Source organism: Chiloscyllium plagiosum, unplaced genomic scaffold (assembly GCF_037043375.1).
Source record: "Chiloscyllium plagiosum isolate Xiang-an unplaced genomic scaffold, Cpla_swu_hap1 HiC_scaffold_18, whole genome shotgun sequence".
NCBI classification, from domain to species: Eukaryota; Metazoa; Chordata; class Chondrichthyes; order Orectolobiformes; family Hemiscylliidae; genus Chiloscyllium; species Chiloscyllium plagiosum.
Genome location: NW_028270156.1, coordinates 99441506 through 99460291, shown reverse-complemented (window position 1 = coordinate 99460291; position 18786 = coordinate 99441506). Strand labels below are relative to the sequence as shown.

The 18786-nt window shown below is 46.0% G+C and overlaps 1 long non-coding RNA gene across 3 annotated transcripts in view; it reads right to left on the bottom strand.

Annotated features, from left to right (window-relative positions):
- The window catches only part of LOC148147112 (uncharacterized), a 75067-nt gene that overhangs the window by 28466 nt on the left and 27815 nt on the right, over positions 1 to 18786 (bottom strand). Inside the window, exon 10 of one of the 3 annotated variants that reach the window (XR_015760054.1) lies at positions 1532 to 2302. The exons of the other annotated variants lie outside the window; for them this stretch is intronic. This is a non-coding gene — a long non-coding RNA (uncharacterized LOC148147112). Of the gene's footprint in view, positions 1 to 1531; positions 2303 to 18786 lie in introns of those variants that run through there. 3 annotated transcript variants of the gene reach the window in all.

The following is an 18786-nucleotide window of genomic DNA, read 5'->3' as shown; positions in this document are numbered from 1 at the left end:
ATTATCTATTGCATCCGCTGCACCCGATGTGGCCTCCTCTATATTGGGGAGACAGGCCGCCTACTCACAGAGCGCTTCAGAGAACACCTCTGGGACACCCAGACCAACCAACCCAACCACCCTGTGGCCCAACACTTCAACTCCCCCTCCCACTCCACCAAGGATATGCAGGTCTTTGGACTCCTCCACCGCCAGACCACAACAACACGACGGTTGGAGGAAGAGCGCCTCATCTTCCACCTGGGAACCCTCCAACCACAAGGGATGAACTCGGATTTCACCAGTTTCCTCATTTCCCCTCCCCCCACCTTGTCTCAGTCAAATCCCTCGAACTCAGCACCGCCTTCCTAACCTGCAATCTTCTTCCCGACCTCTCCGCCCCCACCCCACTCTAACCTATCACCCTCACCTTGACCTCTTTCCACCTATCACATTTCCAATGCCCCTCCCCAAGTCCCTTCTCCCTACCTTTTATCTTAACCTGCTGAACACACTTTCCTCATTCCTGATGAAGGGCTTATGCCCGAAACATCGATTCTCCTGTTCCTTGGATGCTGCCTGACCTGCTGTGCTTTACCAGCAACACATTTTCAGTTCCCACATTCTCCCTATGATAGTGTGGGTCCCCTCCAGGTGCACTGGTTTCCTCCCACAGCCCAAAGATGCGAAGGTTAACTTGTCCACAGTGTCCAGGAATGTGCAGACTAGGTGGATCAGCCATGGGAAATGCAGTGTTACAGGGATGGAGTGCTCTGGGCGTGATGTTCTTCGCATGGTCGATGGGGTTTGATGGGCCAATGTTCTCCTTCCACACTGTAGGGATTCTATTCTATGATTGAGGATAAAGGCTACACAGCAGGGTGTCCTTGGAGAAGGAGCATGTGGTGTGTATCAATGCTCTTGATGCCTTTACATAGAGGTGGGCACTGTAGGGGATATAGTGCTTTATCTCCACCGCTGCCCCCTCCGCACAATTCTACTTTGATTTCGTCCCTTCTCACTCTGTCACTTATAATGGTTTGCTTGGCCCATAATGGGCTTTGTTTGGAAATATTCTATCGGTTACACAAATGGTTTACTGCTGGTGATTATATGTCTAGATTAGAGTGGTTCTGGAAAAGCACAGCAGGTCAGGCAGGATCCGAGGAGCTGGAAAATCAACATTTTGGCAAAAGCCCTTTTCCAGCACCCCTCTAATCTAGGCTCTGGTTTCCAGCATCTGCAGTCCTCACTTTTGCACTGCTGGTGATTATATATTAGCCAAAAGCAAAATGGCGTAATGATGATTTTGATGGTGGGAAGGTTGCTGTGATCACATTTCTGGGTCGGAGAAATAGGGAAAAAGAACGCTTCACGATTCACAGATCAAGAACTGAAAAGCAGTTAAATCAAACCAAAAGTTCAGAAAGGGAGGGAATATTTCCCTGGAGTTTGAGTAACTGGAAAGTGATGGTGTCCGGGAGAAGACAGAATTTTGTTTTACAAAAGATTAAAAATTTTAAAACTGTTATATTCTGACAGATTAATTTATTTTCTTTAATTTTATTTGCTGTGCATAAAAACTTTTACAACATTTTAAAACCAAAATTTACAAACCTTGTGTTAAAGATAAATGTGAAATACAATCCATCAAACCATCCCTCACTGAAAACTGTTGTGGAGGTGCAATCTCCTGGAGAATCCCTGCCCTGCCTACTCCTTCCTACCCGGGCTCTATGGCTATATACACACCTGGGAGATAGCAGCAGGTGGAGGCTATTCGGCCTTTCGATTCTGCTCCACCATTCAATGGGAAACAGCTGACCATCCAGCTCAGTCTCCTGTTCCTGCTGTGTTCCAATCCCCTTTCATGACTTTACCTCGAAGAACTATATCTAAGTCCTCCTTTGGTTTCACTGCCTTTTGTTCCAGTGACGTTGCTGTGTTACTGTGTGGGTGTAGGCAGGGGTAATGTGATGGTGCTGCCTCCTGGAGGATGCACTCAGCGTCCCTCATCATCCTGCAGTAACATCAACTGGGTTTCAGCAACTAGAGATAGAAACCATTTCCAGGATATGGGCATCACTGGCTCAGCCAGCATTTATTCCCCATCTCTAGTTACCCTTGAGAAGATGGTAGTGAGCTGCTGTTTGGTAGCATTCACAGTCATTTGGTGCAGATAGACCGACAATGCTGGGAGGGAGTGTTGCAGGATTTTGGCCGAGTGATTCTCTATCTTTGGATCTTCAAATGCTGGTTAACGTAATCATGATCGGCACATGATTTTGAGATTTCAGTCTGCAAATCTTCACCATCTAGCACCCTGTATAAAGGAATATGCACATATTAGAAATTCAGAATAGACTGTTTCTCTGGAATATCTTATTTTCCTTTCTTCCCTCAAAGCTGTAACCCTCCAGGCCACTTACTCTCTCCCACCATTCTGACTCTGCTACCCCCTAATGTAAACCCTCCACATTCTCATGGAGTTGCTGATAAACAGATCCATGCCACCACTTCCCGTCCCTGGTTAGACTCTGCACCCTTTCTGGGTTCACTTCCTTTCCCTTCAGTTGCTGCAAGTCAGTAATGTAACAGCAGAATGAAACAAAAGGAAACAGACAGGGAGGTGGCAGATCCTGGACAGAAGAGGAACCTTCAGTCTGGGAGAATGGGTCAGATCCTTCTTTGTTCCCCATTAGTTGATTCCCAACATTACAATGAATTGGGGATGGAGAGTGGTCCTACATGGGTGTGGTGACACCTTGAGCCCCCAACTGATCAATACTATAAGCAGATGCATTCCTCCTCCAGCCAATCATAGTGTGAAATACTTTCCGCAAAGTATACTTACCCAAAGCACATGCTCCAAAACCCGCCCACATTCTGTGCATGTACAGTGCCGGGTTTCCCCACACACGTGTGGTCCTTGCCTCAGGGATTGTGGGAGTTGTAGTCCCCATGAAGCCACTGGAGCCCTGTCTCTGGAAAGTGAATGAAAAGTGTGGACTGGAGGGTGTTGTGTATAGGATCCCCATTCAGACACACTGAACATATGGACTGTCACTGGGTTTTACTGAGACATCTGCTTCCACAACCTGATTTTCTGATGTAAGGAATATAGATTCAGCCAACTGGGGCGTGGGGTGGTTAATTGGAGGAGCAGGTTTTAAGCAGAGGTGGCTCAATAGTTAGCATTGCTGACTCACAGCGTCAGGGACCTGGATTTGATTCCAGCCTTAGGCGACTGTGTGGAGTTTACATGTTCTCCCCATGTCTGTGCGGGTTTCCTCTAGGTGCTCCAGTTTCATCCCACAGTCCAAAGATGTGCTGGTTAGGTGGATTGGCTATGCTAAATTCCCACAGTGTCCATGCCTGTGCAGGTTAAGCCATTAACCATGGGAAATACAGGGAATGGGTGAGTCTGAATAGAATGGTCATTTTTCGGTTGGTGTGGACTCTGCACTATAGGGATTCTATTCTATTCTCATGAAGAAGAATGTACCTATCTCAATGTGCTGTGAATCTGTGGAATTCCCTATTCAAAATGCGGTGGATGCCAGGACAATGAGCAAATTTAATGCAGAGATACAGATGTTTAATTTGCAATGAGATGAAGGGTGAGAGAGAGCAGGCGGGAAAATCCAGCTGACACCGAGGTGAGCTTAATCATCATGGTATTAAATGCTGGAAAGGGCTGCATTGCCTCTCCTGTGCCCAATGCTTATCTTCTTACAGTAATAACTGGAAAGCTGAATCCAAAACTCACCACCTTCACCAAAGAAGATTTTCGGAAAATGCAGGATAGTCAGGTGGATTAGCGTTCCAAACTTAGTGTGGAAGCATGTAGGAGATAATGATTTTGAAATTTTAAACTGAAGGGAGTTAAAAATCACACAACAGGTTATAGTCCAACAGGTTTAATTGGATCACGACGAAGGAGCAACGCTCCGAAAGATAGTGTGTTTCCAATTAAACCTGAAGGACTATAACCTGGTGTTGAGATTTTTAAATTTATACACCCCAGTCCAACACCGGCATCTCCAAATCATGTAAACTGAGGGGAGACAGTGATGTATGGTTTTAGACTGTGTCGTACTATTCACACCGTCCAGAATACTCTGTTGAGAATATCTATCCCGTACTTTATGACAAAGCCAAGGTCTCTGACAATGAAAACCAAAACACCGAGGTAACATCGCCTCACCTTGTAATCTGATGAAAAGACTTATGATAAGTATGATTGAATTTAGAATACAGTTGGAAAGCGGGAAGATTAAATCCAATCCCAAGATCCTGTGCTTGAACAAAGGAGACTACAATAGGATGAGGAGGCAGTTGGCTAATGTAGACTGGAAGCAAAGACTTTAGGGTGGGACAGTTGACAGACAGTGGAGGAATATCAAAGAATTTTTCAAACTGTTCAGCAAAAGTATATATCAGTGAAAAGGGAGGACTGTCGGAAATGGTGTAATCTGCCATGGGTGGCTAAGGAAATAAGGGAGTCTATCAAATTGAAATTGAAAGCATACAAATTGGCAAAGACCAAGGAGAAACTAGGAGATTAGAAAAACTTTAAAGCTCAACAGAAAGCTGGATGGGATTGGGGGAGAAAAGTGATGAGTAGCTATCCCCAGGGCCAGAATAGCAGTTTACCCTGCTAGAGGGGAACCTATTGTGTTGGGAACATATGGCCTCTGTAATTGTTGAAGCACTTAACTGTTACCATAGAGATAATCCTGATCAAGTTAAAAATCACAGCACACTCCAAAAACTTGTATTTCCAAATAAACCTGTTGGACTATAACCTAGTGTTGTGTGGTTTTTAACTTTGTTGATCCCACCTCAACCCCGGCTCCTCCAAATCAGAATCCTGATAGACAGCCCCACTGAAACTGAAGCGCCTGTCAGGCACTTGAGGGAGCCAAAGGGGCGTGGGGGAGGGGTGTGTGGTTTAACCACAAAGTGCTGAACAGAACTCGACTTTTTAACTGCTGTTGCCATGGAGATAATCCTGAGAGATAGTCTCTATTCAAAGTTACAAACCACAAAGCTAGAAGAATGGGAGCCGTACACCGGACAGGCGGGGAGTTACCTGATGCTGCCTGGAGGCATTTTGCACGTAAAATATCCAGGTAACTACCATGTCTCATTAATAAAGATTCAAAGAAGACCTCTCAGAGTTCTGTGCCTAGCTATTCCTACCCAGCAGGGGTCAGGAATATGAGGACACAGCAGTCAGACTTCACAGTGAGGATATGAAGAACATGCCAGTAATTGATAAGGAGACTGAGGAAGGTGAGGACCTATAAATAACCATTATCATGAAAGAGTTAGAGCTGGGCAAGCTAATGGAGCTAAAGGTAGACAAGTCTCTTTGCCCTGATGGAATACATCCCAGGATACCAACAGAGTTAAGGGGAGAAATAGCAAATGCACTTAGTCATAGAATCCTACAGCAGAGACAGGCCCTTTGGTCCAAACTGGCCATGCCGATCAGAATGTCCATCCATGCTAACCCTATTTCCATGCACTTGGCTCATCTGCTTCTGACCCTTTCCTATCCATGTATTTTTCCAAATGCCTTTCACATGTTGTTAACAGACCCGCCTCAACCACTTCCACTGGCAGCTCAGTCTGTACACATACCACCCTCTGTATAGAACAGTTGCCCCTCAGGTTCCCTTTTAGTCTTTCTCCTCTAACCTTAAACTGATGCCCACCAGTCCTTATTCCCTGGGAAAAAGGCTGAGTGCATTCACCTTATCCATGCCTCTCATGATCTTATACACTTCTTTAATATATTCCCCCTCGGTTTCCTCTGCTATAAACAAAAGAGTCCTCGCTTGTCTAACCTCTCCCTGTAACTCAGACCCCTGAGACCTGGCATCATCCTTGTAAATTTCTTCTGCACCTTTCCAGTTTAATAACTAGAACCTACTCTGCATCCATCACATTTCCCGTGTTTCCCCACGGCGCTGGAACCGACGTGACACCGCCAATGGATTACAATCCATGATCGATAATTAACTCCATTACAACAATTCCATTTTCACAGCTTTTTTCATGATGCAGGAATCCTTTTGTCTTTCTGGTTTCATGGGAAATTGTCCTCATACAAAACCAATCTGGGGCTTAACTGTTCCTGGGAAATGTGCCATGATTTTTTAGACTTTCAAAAACCAAATGAAATTTCTCTCCACAGTCATCACACTAACACGGACTTCGCTGTCTCAGTACTTTTTCCAGTCACGCTGACATTTTAGATATTCGTCCACAGGCAGAATACACACCTTTCCATCCAGATGAAAAGGCCAATGATATCCAGATCGGCACGGATCCAGTAACTATCAAAACTGAACATGAAATACAATGTGAATTTCTCAACTACAAATTCCCCCTTGCAGTACTCTACAACAGAGAAAAAAAAAGTGCTGCAGATCCTCAGCAGGTCTGGCAGTATCTGAAATGGTGACAGATGCAGGAAACATTGCAGCCTTGAAGAAGTGTTCAGATGATGACACCAGGCACGTGCGCTTGATAACCAATATGGAGAAGATGGGGGCATTGTGTTCAACAGTTTTATACCAGAGACTCTGACCCCATTTTATTCCGTGTTTCTCTGAGATTCCCTCTTTTCAGAAGCAGGTAGGAGTGGGAAGCAGTGGAGAATGTAAATGATGTGTGACCTTCCTAGTGAGAGGATTCGAGTACCGGAGCAGGGATCCCTTTCTGGAAGGGCCTTGGTGAGACCACACCTTGAGTACTGCGTGTACCTTTGTTCCCCTTTCCAAAGGAAGACTCTCCTGGTTACTGAGAAAGAGTAAAGGAGGGTCACCTGCCTGAGTCCTGAGATGTGTAGATAGTTAAGGGCTGCAGATGCTGGAAGTCAGAGTTTATACAATGTTGATCTGGGGAAGTGCAGCAGGTCAGGCAGCATCAGAGGGGCAGGAAAGTTGATGTTTTGGGTCAGGACAGTTTGTCAGTCCGGATGACTAGTCCTGACCCGAAACATCAATTTTCCAGCCCCATCGTATCCATGCTGGTCATCAAACGCCTATTTATTCTAGTCCCACGTTCTGGCACTCCGTGTAACATCTTGGTGTGATCATCTAAACACTTCTGCAAGGCTGCAATGTTTCCTGCATCTGTCACCATTTCAGATGCTGACAGACTTGCTGAGGATGTCCAGCAATTTATGTTCTTATTGCAGATTTCCACCATTTTGCTGAAGCACATAGAGTCATAGACATGTATACAGCTCCATATTTTGTTGACTCACATTTCTGAGATGGCAGGACTGATGGCTGAAGAGGGACTCAATCCTCGTTTAATCCTCCTTTTCTTTGGCTTTCTGAGCTGCTGACTACATCACTAATATTCTACCTCCCATTCCCTGACCCGAATCTGACCCATCTAAGCCGACACTTTAGTTCCCAACCCCCTGCCAGACTAGGTAAAACCTCACCAATGGAACTGCAAAAGCCCCCATCAGATTTGTCTCAGCTCTGCCCAGGGGTAACCGGTCAGGCTGGTATAGGACCCACCCAGAAACAGTCCCAGTGCCTGAAGAATCTAAACCTTTCTCTGGTACACCATTTCCCCAGCCACACATCCAGCTGATCTACCCTCTTATTCCTGCTCTCACTAGCACATGGCACTGGGAGTAAGTCTGACATTATTACGTTTCAGGAGCTACATTTTAATGCATCTCTGCTCTCCCTATATCTAGCTTTCAGGCCCTCATCCCTCTGTTTAGCGATGTTGTTGGTATCTGTGTGTTCCACCACCACGGGCTGTTTAACTCCAGCTCCAGAAAGTCCTGCAGCCGCTCCATGATATTGCGGATCCTAGCTTTATGGAGGTAACATACCATCCTGGATTCATGTCTGTGGTTACAGCAGTGCCCGCCCTAACACCGAGCATTGAATCCCCTGTCACTATAGCCGTGTTTCCTCTCTTTCCTCCCGCTCTGTGCAGCGGAGCTCTCTGTGGTGGCATGACCCTGGCTGGTGCTGATTTGCCGAGAAGCTACCCCACCCATTCCCGCCCTTACAGAATCCCAAGCGGGATACAGTATCTGTATGAGAAGGGGATGACCACTGGGGACCTCTGCACCCCCTTCCTGAGCCTTTTCCTTGATCTGATGGTCACCCATTCCCTTTCTGCCTGTGTAGCCCTCACCTGCAGTGTGACTAACTCACTAAACATGCTGTCCATAACATTCTCAGATTCTCCACAGTGAGTCCACTCACAGCTCCAGGTCTGAAAAGCAGGTTCCCAGTAACTGCAGATGGACACACTTGCAGCACACATAGCCGTCAGGCACACTGGAAGCGTCCCTTATTTCCCACATTGTACAAGAGGACCACACCACGGGTCTGAGGTGCCCTATCACAACATCTCTCTACATTCATCTCGTTACTCCCATTAAGAAAATTTAAACGAGTGAGCAACCTTCCTTCACTTCAAACATGTACATTATAATAAAAAAAAATCTTCACTTCAGCAGATATGTCATACTTTAAAAACTTAAATACTCAGCAGGTATCACTGAGAAATTGGCTGTTCCCATTGAGACCACGTGAATTACTGAATGGCCTGAACTAAACTTGAGTTTCAGCTTCACCTTCTCCCAGTCTCACCTCACTCTGTTTACACCCAACTCCAAAACACTTTCATTGAGCCAAGCAGCCCTCACAGTGCAGCCCTGTCGTTTTCAATGTCTGCTCATACCTACATTGCCCTCAGCCTCCTGTACTGTTCTAATGCATCTCAATGGGAGCTCAGGAACAGTATCTCATCTTTCAATTCAGCCCTTTGTAACCACAGAGTCAACATGGACTTCAGCAGTTTCTGGATGAACAGACAGTTGTCAGAATCTGGAATGTTCCACCTGAAATGGTGCTGGAATTTGAGTCCACAAGGAAATTCTATGAGAAGCTTGCAGGGAATTGGAAGTCGGGAGTTTACAGGTTAACATCATCAAGTGGGTTTCTGGGACTATATCTGGCATTTGGATAAATCTATGCTCTCTCTCAGGCCAATACCTCCTTCCACAGCTGCAGGGCCAAGAATTGAACACATACCCAAAGGGTGCTCTGACCATGAACTTGAACATCTTTCTGCTTTTTGCTTGACAAAACTATTGGTGATATTTTCCCAGACTGAACAAACCTTTCTCGTTCCACAGTTAAATGCCAATGATATTCAAATCCGCTGACTGTAGAAACTTGTTTTTGAGATCCCAGTCTCAATTATTCTCAATTAATATCCTAGAAAATGAATTCGCAAAACAAAGCTCACAATCAGTGCAAGGTGAATAGTGAAGGCGAACACTTCTCTTGGTATGTGTTTGATGTGTAAACACTCCTCTTGAAATCACCCCGCCCCCCTCCCCAAAAGAGGACATCTGCATGCGCCTTGCTGTACCTTGCCCCAAATAAAGATGGCGGCCATAACCCAGGACCGCTCACTGCCTGAGGCCCACAGCTGTTTTCCCCTTTGCTGCAAACGTGGGACCAAGATTTTCTAATTCAGATTAACGACCTACACAGAGTGTAACTAAACCCTCCCAGTCTACACTGATACATCTCATCCGGTTTCTGCTGCCACTCTCCCCTTTCCGCCTCCTGCACACACCAAGGGTCATCACGGGTTCTGTGACCCTTCAGCAGAACCGAAGACAGCTGGGAAAAGTAGAATCCCTATAGCGTGGAAACGGGCTCTTCGGCCCAACAATTCCACACCCACCCTCTGAAGTTCATCTCACTCAGACCCATTCCCCTCCCTCTTCCTCTCCATTTCCCCGGACTAATGCACATCCCTGAACACTACGGGAAATTTAGCTGGGCCAATTCACCGAACTTGCACATCTTTGGACGACAGGAGATAGGGGTTAAAGAGTAAATAATAGGTGGGGACAGAGTGCAAAGAGAGACAGGAACATTTGGAAAGACAAAGGAGTGAATAACAATCTGGTGGGAGGGTGGAAAGCTGTTAGTGGAGGAGACAGGAACCTGGTAGCATCTCAGTGGCTGTGGTGGAAATGGTGACTGATGAGTTACATTGTGGCTGCAAAAAGGTCCTGGAGCTTCAAGTTGCCTGTCACTTTAACACACAAGACTGTTCCCTGTCCAACATCTCTGTCTCATGCTTACTGCAGTGTTCCAGTGAAGCTTGATACAAGCTGGCAGAACACTCCAGAACATACCAAATGGTCTCCTATTTCAAGGACTGCAATTTCCCCTCCCACGTGGTCAACAATGCCCTCCAGTGTATCTCCTCCCCTTCCTACACCACTGCCCTTGAACCCCACCCTTCCAACCCCAACAAGGATGGGATCCCCCCCACTCCTCACCTTCCACCCAGATACAACACATCATCCTCTGCCATTTCCACCACCTACAATCAGACCCCACTAGAGATATATTTCCCTCCCCTCCCCTTTCAGCATTCCACAGAGACCATTCCCTCTGTGACTTCCTCGTTAGGTCCATGCTCCCCACCAACCCATCCTCCACTCCCAGCACCTTCGCTTGCCACTGCATGTGGTGTAAAACCTGTGCCCACACCTCCATCCAAGGCACCAAAGGATCCTCCCACATCCAGCAGAGAATTCCCTGCCCACCCAAACACCTCAACTATTGTGTCGTTTGCTCTCAATGTGGTCTCCTCTACACTGGGGAGTCAGGACACCAACTTATGGAATATTTCAAGGAATATTTCTGGGACATATGCACCAATCAACCCCACCACCTTGTGGCCGACCACTTCAGCAACATCCCCTCCGCCGCCACGCTGCCAAGGACATGCAAGTCCTGGGTGTCCTCCACCCCCAAATCCGAGCCACCCGATGCCTGGAGGAAGAACACCTCATCTTCCACCTTGGAACCTTTCAACCACACGGCATCAAGGTTTCCTCATCTCCTCTCCCCCACCTTATCACAGATTCAACCCTCCAACTCGGCACTGGCCTCCTGAACTGTCCCACCTGTCCACCTTCCTTCCCAATTATCCATTCCACCCTCTCACCACTACCCCATCTACATCTACCTAGTCTCTTCGTAGCTCCCTTCCCCCCAACCCCAAACACCCCTCCCTATTTATCTCTCAGCCCTCTTCCCCCAACTCCCACATTTCTGATGAAGTGCTTACATGCCCAATATGTCAATTCTCCTGCTCCTTGGATGCTGCCTAACCTGCTGTGCTTTTCCAGCGCCACACTTTAACACAAGCTGGAAGAACAACACCTCATCTCCCAGTCAGGGACCCTACAATCCTCTGGCTTCAACATCAAATTCAATAATTTTAGGTCCTGAACTCTCCCACGTCCTAGTGTCTTTGCCCCTTACCCCACACACCAGGCCTTTTTATTACATAGCCTGGCATTACACACTACCTATGGTTAGCCACTAACAGTCCCCATAAACAGCTATTCACCCTCCCCCTCAGATCGTTATCCACTCCTTTGTCCAACTGCTCCTATCTCTCTCTTTGGACTCTATCCCCCCTATCATTTACTCCTTAACCCCTACCTTCTGCATAAAAACCAACATTTTTTTCTCAGTAGCATCAGTTCCTGAGGATGTCACCGAATCCAAAATGCGAACCGATTTCACTTCACAGATGCTGCCAGATCTGCTGAGCTTTTCCACTACTTTCAGTTGTTGTGTGTGATTTACAGCATCCACAGTTCTTTCAATTTACCCGGAGTATCTAATTCAGCTCTAGCAGACTGAAACAGTGTTTATCAACCTTCCCAGTCCACACCACCTCCATCTCTCTCCCAGTCTCTGCTGTCTCTCCCACTCCTTCACATTCAGTTCCCCCTCACAGTGACACTGCGCCTGCAAAGCTGATGGTCATGTGTTGGCCTGCTGGACCCACCCCTCATTCACTCCCATTGGCTGGAGGATCACGCCAACTCTCCTATTGGTCTGAAGCTGTGTCAGTCAGCCAGGCCCCATTGTGACCTGTGTGGTGGGATCCTCCCAGGTGCATCAGAGGCTGAGGGGTGACCTCACAGAGGTTTATAAAATCAGGAGGGGCATGGGTAGGAAAAATAGACAAGGTCGCTTTCCTGGGGTGGGGGAGTCCAGAATGAGAGAGCATAGGTTTAACATGAGAGGGGAAGAATTTAAAATGGATCAGAGGGGCAATTTTTTTCCCCACCGAGGTTGGTGCGTGTATGGAATCTTCTGTCGGGAAGTGGAGGATGTTGGTACAATTATACCATTTGGCATCTGGATGGGTATATGAATAGGAAGGGTGCATGTGCCAAGTGTTGGCAAATGGGACTTAGATTAGGTTGGGATATCTGGTCAGCATGGACCAGTTTAACCAAAGGGTGTATTTTCATGCTGTACACCTCTACGGCTCTGCCCTGTGATGAGCTTCATCATTCACAGTGAATGAGGCAGCATCACAGAGCACAGGGGCTGGGAGCTATTCAGCCCATTGGGGCTGTACTCTCTCCCTCTGGAGATCGTGCCAGTCAGTTCCAACTCACCTCCCACTTGGACATAGCCTTCCAAATCCTTCCTTAAAAAGTTAAATTTCAAATTTGTTTTGACAATAGCTACTGAATCTGCATTCAGCTGTCTTTCAAACTGTTCCAGATGCTCAGAACTTAGTGAGTAAAATAATCTTCACATTTTTAACCTGCATTATTTGCCAGTTACCTGAAAGTAGTTACTAAAAATTGTGACGTTAAAAATTTCTCACTCTGTCTCTCTGTAAATGAAATACCCTGGAAACAAATCAACTCCTGGTCGAAATCACTGCTTATCCTTCTCAGCTCCAAGGAGAATTGTCTGACCTTCTGCTAACTCTCCATAAAAGAGAAACCCATCTTAATTTTAATTTATTAGTGTCGTAGAGATGTACAACACAGAAACAGACCCTTCAGTCCAAATTGTCCATGCCGACCAGATATCCTAAATTAATCTCGTCCCATATGCCAGCACTTGGCCCATAACCTTCTAAACCTTTCCCAATCACATATCCAATGAGATGCATTTTAAATGTTGTAACTATACCAGCCTCCACACTTTCTCTGGCAGCTTATTCCATACACATATCACGTTCAGCTTGAAACTTTGCCCCTAATATCCCTTTTCAATCTTTTCCCTCACGCCTGTGCTTTCTAGTTTTGGACTCACCTAAACAGGAATAAGACCCTGGCTGTTTACCCTATCCATGCCCCTCACGATTTTATCAACCTCTATGGTCACCCCTCCGCATCCGATTCTCCAGTGAAAACAGCCTCAGTCTATTCAGCCTCTCCCTATAGCTCAATCGCTCAACCCTGGAAACATCTTTGCACATCTTTTCTGAATCCTTTCAAGTTTCACAATATCATTCCGATAGTGGGGAGACCAGGACTGAAAGCAGAATTCCAGAAGTGACTGAATCAATGTCCTGTACAGCCGCAAAATGACGTCACAACTCCTGTACTCAATGTACTGACTGATAAAGGCAAGAATACTAAACACCTTCTTCACTACCCTGCCTATCTATGATTCCACTTTCAAGGAACTATGAACCTGCACTCCAAGGTGTCTTTGTTCAGCAACACTGCCCAGGACCTTCCCATTAAGTGTAGAAGTCCGGCCCTGATTTGCTTTTCCAAAATGCAGAACCTCACATTTATCAAAATTAAACTTCATCTGCCACTCCTCAGCCCATTTGATCGGAGTCTCATTGTACTCTGAGGTAACTTTACTGTCCACTGCACCTCAAATTTTGGTGTCGACTGTAAACCTACTAACCATAGCTCCTATATTCACATGGAAATCATTGATATAAATGACAAAAAGCAGTGGACCCAGCACCCAGCCTGACAGCATTTTGCTCACCACAGGCTTCCAGTCCTAAAAGCACCCTCCACCAAGACACTGACTGCTCAGCAAGGTTAGAGCTCATGGAATACAGGGAGAACTAGCCAACTGGGATCCAAAACTGGCTCAAAGGCAGAAGACAGAGGGTAGTGGTGGAGGGTTGTTTTTCAGACTGGAGGCCTGTGACCAGTGGAGTGCCACAAGGGTCGGTGCTGGATCCACTACTTTTCGTCATTTACATGAATGACTTGGATGTGAACATAGCAGGCATAGTTAGTGAGATGACACCAAAGTTGGAGGTGTAGTGGACAGTGAAAACAATTACCTCAGAGTACAACGGGATCTTGATCAGATGAGTGAATGAGCTGAGGAGTGGCATTTGGGGAAATCAAATCTTAGCAGGACTTATACACTTAATGGTAAGGTCCTGAGGAGTGTTACTGAACAAAGAGATCTTGGAGTGCGGGTTCATAGCTCCTTGAAAGTGTAGCCACAGGTAGATAGGATAGTGAAGGCGGCATATGGTTAGAACATTAAGTATAGGAGTTGGGAGGTCATGTTGTGGCTGTACAGGGCATTGGTGAGGCCACTATTGGAATATTGCGTACAAATCTGATCTCCTTCCTATCGGAAGGATGTTGTGAATCTTGAAAGGGTTCAGAAAAGATTTACAAGAAAGTTACCAGGATTGGAGGATTTGAGCTCAGCTGGGGGTTGAATAGATTTTGAATAGACTGGGGCTATTTTCCCTGGAGCGTCGGAAGCTGAGAGGTGAGCTTATAGAGATATATAAAATCATGAGGGGCATGGATAGGATAAATAGACAAAGTCTCTTCCCTGGGGTGGTGGATCCCAGCACGAGAGGGCATAGGTTTAGGGTGAGAGGGGAAAGACTTTAAAGAGACTTGTGGGGCAACATTTTCACAGAGGGTGGTACGTGTATGGAATGAGTTGCCAGAGGAAGTGGTGGAGGTTGGACGAATGCAACATTTATAAGGCATCTTATTGCGTATATGAATAGGAAGGATATGGGCCGGGTGCAGGCAGGTGGGACTACATTGCGTTGGGATATCTGGTCAGCATGTACTGGTTGGACCGAAGGGTCTCTGCTTCTGTGTTGTACATCTATGACTCTTTGATCTTCCAGCCAATTTTGTATCCAAATAGCTAGTTCCGCCTGTATTCTATGGTGTTGAACTTGCTAACCAGTCTGTTATGTGGAACCTTGTGTCTTTCTCAAGTCCAAGTTAATGACTTCCATGCACAAAGCCATGCTGACTATCCCTAATCTTTTCTTGCCTTTCCAATGACATGTAAATTCTGTCCCTGAGAATCTCTTCCAACAACTTGCCTGCCACTGACTTCAGGCTCACCGGTCTATAGTTCCCTGGCTTTTCCTTACTACCTTTCTCAAATAATGATTTGGAGATGCCAGTGTTGGACTGGGGTGTACAAAGTTAGAAATCACACAACACCAGGTTCTAGTCCAAACGGTTTAATTAGAAGCACACTTCCAAATAAACCTGTTTGACTATAACCTAGTGTGTGATTTTTAACTTTCTCAAATAATGGCACCCATCTTTCAGCACCTTGTCTGTGGCAATTGATGATACAAATATCTCAGCGAGGGGCCCAGCAATCACTTCCCTGGCTTCCCACAAAGTTTTGGGATACACCTGCTCAGATTCCTGGGATTTATCCACCTTTCTGCTTTTTAAGACATCCAGTAGCTCCTCCACTGTAATGTGAACAATTGCCAAATTATCACTATTTATTTCTCCAAACTCTCTAGCTTCCATATCATTTTTCAGTAAAAACTGATGTGAAATAGTTACAGAATCTCTCCCACCGCCTGCGGTTCCATAGACAGCCTTACTGATTTTTGAGGGTTGCTATTCTCTGCCTGGTTACTCTTTTGTCCAGCCATCCCTTTCCCTGGAAATAACCTCCCGCAAACAAATTTTGCAAGTTCTTACCTTGTGCCATCGCAATTGTCCAATTTAGAAGGCTACCTATTAGATCTGGTCTATTATTTTCTGTAACTATTTTAAAGCTAGTAGAATTATCAGAGAATCCAGACAGCGTGGAAGCGGGCCATTCAGCCCATCAGATCCACACTGAACATCAGAGTCTTCTACCCTACCCCTAAAAACGTTGCAATTCCAATGAGCAATCCACCTGGCCTGCACATCCCTGAACACTATGGGCAATTCAGCCTGGATAACCCACCCATCCTACACATCTTTGGACTGTGGGAGGAAACCAGAGCAACCAGACGAAACCCAAGCAGACAACCACAACAAGGTGATCATCCCTTTCTTATTTCCCAATTCTATCCAAGTAACTTCACTGGAAATACTCCCAATATCCTCCCTGAGCACAACCATAAAGGTATCCCTAATCCAAAACGCCATTCCGCCTCCTCTCGTCCCCCTTTCTATCCTTCCCATTGCACCCTAGAACATTAAGCTGCCAATCCTATCCATCACTGAGCCACGTTTTTGTAATATCCATGATATCCCAGTCCCATGTTCAAAACCATACCCTCAGCTCATCTGCCTTCCCTGACGGGCCTCTTGCACTGAAATAAATGCAGTGAAACTGCTCTGTCCCACCTCGTTCTGTGCCTTGCCCTTACCTGCCTTGACTGCCTAACTTCTCAACTGTACCAGCCTCAGACATACCTCTTCTCTCACTATCTCTTTAGGTTTACCCCCCACTCCCTCACTGGTTTAATGCCTCCTGAGTAGCACTAGCAAATCTCCCTGCCTGGATATTAGACACCTTCCAATTCAGATACAATCCATCCTTCTTATGCACGTCAATTCTACCCCAGCAGAGATTCCAATGATCCAAACATGGCAATCCTTCTCCCCTGCACCAGATCCTTAGCCACACATTCATCTGCTCTATCCTGCTGTTCCTACTCTCACTAGCATGCGGCACAAAGAGTAATCCAGATATTACTACCCACGAAGACCTACTTTTTATCCTCCAGGATAATTTGCTATATTCTCTCGTCAGAACCTCATCCTTTCCTCTTCCGATGTCATTGGTACTAATGTATAATGAGCTCCCACTGATCATACTCCCTTTTGAGAATACTCTGCTCCCTCTCCGAGACATCCTTGTCCCTGGCACCAGGGAGGTACCACCCATTCTGATGTCTCACTGTCAGCTGCAGAAACGGCAGTCTGTGCCCTATACCAGAGAATCTCCTATCACCATCGATCACCAGGAACCTCATATACCTCACATTACATTGGAGCCAGTCTCTGTACCAGTACCTTGCTTGTCAGTGCGATATGCCCCTGAGAGGGAGACCTCCGACGCTTTCCGAAACAGTGTACTTGTTTGAGATCAATCAGCTGGGCCCCATTGTGAGGTAAGTGGTGGGATCCTCTCTCTCTCTGCCCTGTGATGAGCTTCATCATTCACAGTGAATGGGACAGTATCACAGAGCACAGGGGCTGGGGGCTATTCAGCCCATTGGGACTGTACTCTCTCCCTCTGGAGATGCTGCAAATCTGTCCCAACTCCCCTCTCACTTGCCCAAAGCCCACTAAGTCTTTCCTTAAAAAGTAAAATTATAAATCTGTTTGAGAACACCTGCTGAATCTGTGTCCAGCTGCCGTTCAGCCTATTCCAGGTGCGCAGAACTTACTGAGTGAAATAATGTTCCCATTTTCACTCTGCATTATTTGCCAGTTACCTGAAAGTAGTTACGAAAAATTGTGATCGTGCTCACAATTCCTCTCTCTCTGCAAATTAATTGTTTGGAAACAAATCTGCACCTGGTCCAAATCACTGCTTAACCGTCTCAGCTCCAAGGACAATTATCTGTGCTTCTGCTAGCTCTCCACAAAAGAGGAACGCATCTTACTTTATTAGTGTCATAGAGATAGACAGCACAGAAACAGACCTTCGGTCAATTCGTTCATGCCGACTCGGAATCCTAAACTACTGGAGTCCCATTTGCCAGCTATTGGGCCCTATCCCTCAAAACCTATCCCATTCATGGATGCCTTTCAAATGTTGTAATTGTATCAGTCTCCACTACTTCATCTGGCAGCTCATTCCACACACACACCACACTCAGCTTGAAAACGTTGCCCCTTAGATCCCTTTTAAATCTTTGCCCTAGCAACTTAAGCCCATGTGATCTTGTTTTGGACCCACCTCACCTGGGGGGGGGAAAGACCCTGGCTGTTCACCGCATCCATGCCCCTCATGATTTATAAATCTCCATAAAGTCACCTCTGTCTTTGACTCTCCAGGGAAATTACCCCCAGCCTCTCCCTGTAGCCCAAATCCTCCAACCCTGGCAAAGTCTTTGTCAATCTTGGTCTGAACTCTTTCAAGATTCAGAACATCCTTCCCAGGACAGGGGATTTTGAACGTAAAACAGAATTCCTGAAATGGCTTAATCAATGTCCTGTCCAGCCACAATATGATGTCCCAGCTTCTGTATTCAATGCATCGACCAATAAATATAAGCATACCAAACACCACCTTCATTAGTCTGCCTATCTGCAACTCTACTTACAACGAACAATGAATCTGAACTCCATGGTCTCTTTGTTCAGCAACACTGCGAAGGACTTTACCATTAATTTTAGAAGTCCTGCCCTGATTTGCCTTTCCAAAATACAATAGCTCACATTTATCTAAATTGAACTCAGTCTGCCATTTTTCATTCCAATGGCCCATCTGAACAAGATCTGTTGTATTCTGAACTAACTTTCTACACTGCCCACCAATTTTAGTGCCTTCTGACTATATCTCATATATTCACATCCAAGTCATTTATTGAAGGCCCCAATATCCATTGCTGCAGCACACTGCTGCTCACAGGCCTCCAGTCCACAAAACAACCCTACATCACCACTCTCTGTCTCCTACCTTCAAGCCAGTTTTGTATCCAAATGGCTCGTTCTCCCAGCATTCCATGTTATCTAACCTTGCT